This window comes from Chelonia mydas, chromosome 17 (assembly GCF_015237465.2).
Source record: "Chelonia mydas isolate rCheMyd1 chromosome 17, rCheMyd1.pri.v2, whole genome shotgun sequence".
NCBI classification, from domain to species: domain Eukaryota; kingdom Metazoa; phylum Chordata; order Testudines; family Cheloniidae; genus Chelonia; species Chelonia mydas.
The window spans coordinates 5,170,250-5,176,781 of record NC_051257.2 but is presented as its reverse complement, the minus strand read 5'-3'; the positions used below and the strand labels follow the sequence as shown (position 1 = coordinate 5,176,781).

The 6,532-nt window shown below is 41.5% G+C and overlaps 1 protein-coding gene across 1 annotated transcript in view; it reads right to left on the bottom strand.

Annotated features, from left to right (window-relative positions):
* Positions 1 to 1,020: 1,020 nt before the first annotated feature.
* Positions 1,021 to 6,532, bottom strand: part of YPEL2 (yippee like 2) — a 93,788-nt gene continuing 88,276 nt past the window's right edge. Inside the window, exon 8 of the transcript XR_005222652.2 lies at positions 1,021 to 1,070. The gene's annotated coding sequence lies outside the window, so the exon portion shown is untranslated. The remainder of the gene's footprint in view (positions 1,071 to 6,532) is intronic.

Here is a 6,532-nt window from a genome sequence, read left to right as displayed (position 1 = left end):
AATGAGAGGAGAATTGGGCACACCATTTTTGGCATTTGTATTTCAGCCCTGATCTAAAGCCCAATGTAATCAATGGGAGTCCTTCCACGGACTTCAATGGGCTTGGGATCAGGCCCTTTGCATGAAAGTTGATAAAAGCACCAATTACACAGTTCTGCTTTGTGATTTTGTTTTATTCAGTAGAATTCTTAAACCTTGTGGCATTTCTTTGGGATACTGGATAGCACACCAGACATCTAGCATTTTGCTGCATTAGGCCTGACCTGAAGTCCATGAAACAAGACTGAGGTCAAAGTTATAGTATCTTTTTTCCACTTCTTCCTACATCCCTGTCCCCAGGCTATAGAAGGGGCACATTTTGCATCTAAACTCATTCTTTTATTTTTCATTCCTAAATTATTCTCAGAGCTTTTGCCGAAACCCTGCTGATTGCCCCTTCAACTCACTCACAAGGGGCCTCAGCAGCAGCATCCTAACACCCAAGGAGGACTGGATGAAGTGTTTTCGCTTAGAGAATGCTGTTCCTTCATTGCATAGAGGAGGTTGCAACCAAAAGGTATTTTCCTCCCCTTTCAGTGTTTACTCCCTATACAGAGATCATTCTCCCTGAGCTCTAGAGGACCAAGGTTATGAGGTTAGGCATAAACACTACCATTAAAACCACCAGTCCCCACACTATTTCATTTTGTCCATGTTGTTACCTACACAGTATCTTCTTACAAGTTTAGTGAAGGTAGCCTCCATCATACTAAGATGACTAAGCATTTACTCTATAGTCAATGGTTATTTTTATTACTGTAGGACCTAGAGGCCACAACTGAGATCACGGCCCCCCAACTGTGCACAGACATACAGTAAGAGACAGCCTCCACTCCCCACCCGAAGCACTGACAGTCTAAATAGACAAGACAGACAAAAGGTGGGAGGGGAAATCAGAAGCACAGAGAGAAGTGACTTACTCACACACCAGGACAGTCACAGAGCCAGGAACACAATCCACATCTTCTGATTCCCAATCCAGTCCACTTGATGCATTGTCTCTCCTTCTTCCTATTTGCTGGGCAGAACACCTGAGAAAGCCAACACAAAAAGGGAGTGAATGCTGCAGAAATGAATCTGTGTGGATATTTGCCCAAAGTTGCTTTTCAGATATTTGCCCCAACTCTATGATAGAGGAACGTGCACCAACCTCCACAGTGGAAGGATTCAAAAAACTGCCATCTCAACATGCTCCGGAATCTCACACATGAAAGCGTGAGGCCCAAGGGACCTACAAAGGATGCCATCTTCAGAGAACCTTAGTCACAGGTAAGTCATTTCCCTTTCCTGTTGCCTGCTTCCATATAAGTGACTCCTGTTTCATATTATCCAGGGTTGCTGGGTTCAGGCTTTGCTGAAACAGTAGGGGTCTTAATAAGGAGATCTGCAACAACATTCTGTTTTCTAAATTTAGATTTCGGTCTTCAGCCAGGGCAAAGAAGCCCTTGTTAAAGCAACAGTGACTCCTTACCTGCCCCAGGAACTTAAAGGCATTTATTGAAGACTACAAAAAAAACCCAACAACCCAGGTTCTTTCATAAAAATAAATGTTAAAAAAGCACTGGGTAACATTTTTACAACAATTTGCCCTGAAAGCTGAGGCTTTTTTCCTCCCCTAAAGCATGAAAATAGTAACACAGTAAATTGTACCCAGGTTTATGTTAGTTTGCTAAAGAAATAGTGTATATAAAGCTGAAGTTAATTTGCAATTCCCAGTAAGGAAAAGGATGGAGTGCAGATCTGACTTGGTTAAAAGGGCATAAACAACTGAGCAGCGAGACCAAGAGAAGTGGCAATAGATGTGATTACAATCTCACCTTAATAGGAACTCTCTCTCTATATATAAAATGTAGAGAGCCTAATTCCTGTTAGGGTGAGATTGTAATAACTGTATGGATTGCAATCATATCTATTGCCACTTCTCTTGGTCTTGCTGCTCAGCTATTTATACCCCTTAGCCAAGTCAAATCTGCCTTCACTACAATGCTGCTTCTGTGGAACTATAATGGTTATATATCAATCCAACATGCATCTCCCTCGTTAGAGCTCTACCCTAAAAAAAATGTACTACCAATTTTTGAACCAATCTGCTTTAAATGTGCTTTTAATACCAAGAGTGACCAGAGAGGTAAGCAAATATTTTTATAAGACGACAGATATATTGTGTTTACATCTAATGCCATTTGCTAAGTAACAGACTGGAATCCAGTTCCACCCTACCTAATATTTACCCAGCTGGGGAACAAGGTTCAGTGGTGTTTATCAATGCATGATTAAGTTGTAGCTCAAAAAAATAGGGTGGCCCAGTGAATAAATCATGTGAGTGTGACTCATGAGACCTGGGTTCTATTTCTGTCTCTGCCACTGGAATGCCTGGTGACCTTGGATAAGACATGTTGCTTTGTGCCTTAGTTTCTCCATCTATAAAATGGGTATAACTAACCTCTTTTATGAAATGTTTGGAGATCTACAGATGAAAAAGCACTACATGCGAGCCAGGTATTATAATATTCTCATGTAACTGGGCTCAATTCTGCCCTCACATACGTGAGACCATACATGTGTAAGTGAGGGCAGAAATGGGCAAGGTAGGGGCTGGAAGAGGATGTAAGTTACACCAGAACAAACTCCTTTTACAATCAGACTCACTTTTGAATTTTACTCAAAATATCTATATTCCAGAAACATACTGGTACCCTCACTTATGCAGATGAAATCAATGGGAGTTGCACCTTTGTAGAGTTCCCAGCTCTCGTGACTTTACTAAGTCTCCCCCCACATTTAGCATTTTGCTTAATGGTGCAGCTCCTAGAGTCATGTGATTAAATGAAACCGGAGTTTCTCACCTAAAGAACAAAAATAAGTCTCTAGTTCTCATGGTTGTGGAAGAAAGGTTGAAAACATGACCCAAGTACACCCAGAAGGCAAATACAAAGAACAAACAGTATTTTTTAAAGTCAGTATCATTTAAGTGGTCCAAACTCATGATTTTTGAACACTTGGAGCTCGCAATAATTCCTCTGTGAGAAGGCAGAAGTGGGGCCTAGGAGTTAGACATTTATTTATTTATTGTTTTCATTAAGCTGCAAACTCTTCAGAGTGGGGTATGACTATTATCGTACTATGGTAACAGTGCAGATCAGCTGGATCTTGAGAGAGAGAGTTAGTTATTGCATTAGGGTAGCGGTGTGCATCACTTTAATCAAACTGATCCACACTGCCACCATAACAGACACACCCCCATACCTACACACCACATGGTGATACCCCTATAATAAATTGAATTTATACTTCATTTTTGACCACTTCACCTGCACTCTGCTTACTAGTTTGTCTCCACTGGGACATAGTCAACCCTGAGCAACTTAAACCCAGCTACCATGCATTTTATTTTTAAACTAATACCAAGGAGAAATAATTCCTTCTTTCCTTCTCCCAGCTGTGAAATCCCCTCCCAAAAATGACACTTGTCTAAAATACAGGTCAAGCAATATTCAGATCTGAACCAGTGACAGAAGGAGGAGAAAACTGCCCTCCGATTATGCTTAAACTGAAATGTCTCTTTATAAAATAATTATTTTGTTGCCGACATCTTTAGTAGTATGATCTTTTTTTTTTTTTTGCAGATTTCCCTGATGGGCCTTCTAGGATTCAATGGTTCATCTTGGCTCAGAAACCTCATAAAAAAGAAAAACATGTAGAGAAAAAGAAGCTTTTTACTCTCTGTGACACTATGTAATCCTGCCTAATAAGGCATAAGAGCCCAAATTCAGCAAAGCATTTAATCAAGGGCCTGCTCAAGCTGCCACTGGACTCAGTGGAAGAGCTCCCGTTAGTTGAAACGAGCAGGATCAGACCCAAAGTGCTTAAATCCATTTTCTTGGAACCGATATTGTCTTTTTGGTCTGTGTTTGTACAGCACCTAGCACAATGGGGTCCTGGTCTATGACTGGGGCTCCTAGGCGCTACTACAATACAAACAATAAATCACCATACTAATAATGTTCTGCAAAGTCCTCAGCCACATATTTAACTTTAAGCACTTGCCTAGAATTGAGCATGCACTCAAGCATTTTTCTGAATAGGCATGGACTGCTGCATTAGGGTCAAAATGCAGTGCAGAAACAACACAGGGAAAGTATTGAATGCTATCACTGATGTGAGCGAAAGAGGCTATTGCCCTGTGTTGGGACCCTGTCACCCATCGCTAGGGTTTATTCTGTTACCCATTCAATAGTTTCTTCCGGGGTATTCTGACTGATAATTCAAGATTTCTGTTGCAGTTTCTGAGCAAACAGGAAGAGTCAAATGGAGAAACTACATTGTCTAAACTTGCTCTTTCTAGGATTGCCACAGTACATAGGTAACACAAATTAAAAATGGAGCTATGGGATGGAGGGGGGGGGGGGACCCAGAATCATTACACTGTGATGACAGACTTAGGATTTAATGAGCGAACACATTCTTGCAAATCATGTGTGTGAGATAGTTTATTTATGTCAGATATTTAAAACTGGACGGGACAAGGCACTAGAAAATATTCTGCAGGGAAACAATCCTGCACCAGATGAGCGATGCTTTCCGTTAGGTCGTCTATCTTTCCATTTCTAGCATGTAGTCTGGTGCAGCTCAGAGTGAATACATTGTATTGTGTTGCCCAAAGTCTAGCAGATGTGTGAATTAAAACACAAAAGAAACCATATCAAATAGACACTACAAAAAACCTTTATATATTTTTCACGTAAAGTGAGTCCCAATTAAAGTCTGTACAGACTGAGAGCCCTGGAGATTGAAGTCAACTCTTCAGCTGCAACATAGGCAGCAGCAGTGCAAGTTTCCCCAGTGTTGTGTCACCAAAAGACTTTGCATCACCCTGATCTGGAAGGGATCACATCTAGGGCTGTTCAGTCTGCTATCCTTCTTCAGTCCTCGAGGCCTCACTTCTCTGCTGCTACTCCGCATTAGTGTCATTTGTGATGGTGACAATTCTGTCCACGAGAACCAGACTTGAGCTGATTCACTCACTTCACATCAATCACACAACAGCTTGTAATAACTTTTGGTCACTTCAGAACTGGGCTAGATTTGAATATCTAACTGTGAAAGGCCCTATTGCCAGGCCCCTCTGCCATCCAGGCTGCCTACCAGTGACTGGCTGGAGAGGCAACTCACAGGAGCACCTTGTTAAAAAGTTCTTGGCCCAAACCGAAGGGAGATTTGGGATAATGTTCCTACCTCTGGTGGCATCACCCCCTATTCCCTCTTGATTCTGCTGAGTCATTTGTGCCAGTCACTGCTCTGAAGAGAAAAGCTTTGCCTTGAGAATGCGTCATCGTCAAACATTTTCAAAATACTATTGCACCTGACCCCTCTGACAGGGTCTTCACCCCACCACTCTCAGTTCAGATTATACACATTTAATACACAGTGCTCAATATGCTCCATATCTGTGTTCGGAACAAAGTCTAAATGTTCCCACCAAGTGAACTTAATCAAGTTGTTTACCGAGGGGTACATGCTAATATATTGCTCACTGCTGCCTACTGACAGTACATGACCAGCCTGCAGCTTTACTTAGGGATTCTAGTGACGTAGATAAACCCTGAGAGAGAAGACAGAAGCCTGAGGGGAAAAAAAAAAAATCACAGCCAGACAATGTATACACTCCTAAGCTTTACAATGCCATAAAACATCTCCATGCATTGTATAAGCAATAAAGCTGGTCAGGTTGTGTCTCTTATAACAAAACATCACCTTGAAGCATGATGCAGGCTTTCCTGGGTAACAAAATGCAAGCTTTCATGGACACCCACCGGTCCAAATGTTTGCAGACTACTGGCCCAATAAGCCTCTTGCTGATCACCCCTTCATAACACACAGCAGTAGTACATTGGATTCCCACATGTAGCCTTGCTTTCCTCCAGTTTTTGGCTTCAGCATCTATAAACAGTCTGCTTCTTACAGCTAAAAAGTTCTCCTTTAGTTCAAGAGGAAGAGGTTTGTGTTTTTGGTGTAGAAGCTCCCAATGAACACCTCTACTGTTTGTTACATTCAGCTTCTGTAAAGCATAGGAAGGGGACCAGTAAGACTATGCTACAAAAAGCCCTCTTATGGGAGATGGTGCATATTTACAGTATGTTTAATTACTCATGGATTGGATACTTAGGATCCCAGAAGGAATGTATATTAAATAGTCTCAGGATCATTTTCCATTTTTCAGCCAAGTAGCATGCACAGGTGAATATGAAGGAATGCACTGGGGGCTCTGTTAACTTAACGTTAGGTACAGTCTCTTTAATCACAGATGTCAATGCAATGGAGCAATTATACTATATGGAGAAAGGTCACCATTCAGATCGGATATTTGCATCACAAAGAGCAACTAAAATCAGATCCTGGCTCAATTTCCTTTGGTGAACCAGGAAAAGAGTGTCCTTAATCTAAATAATTTTCTTGGACTGTTGACACAGATGAGTCAAATCCATGGAGTGCT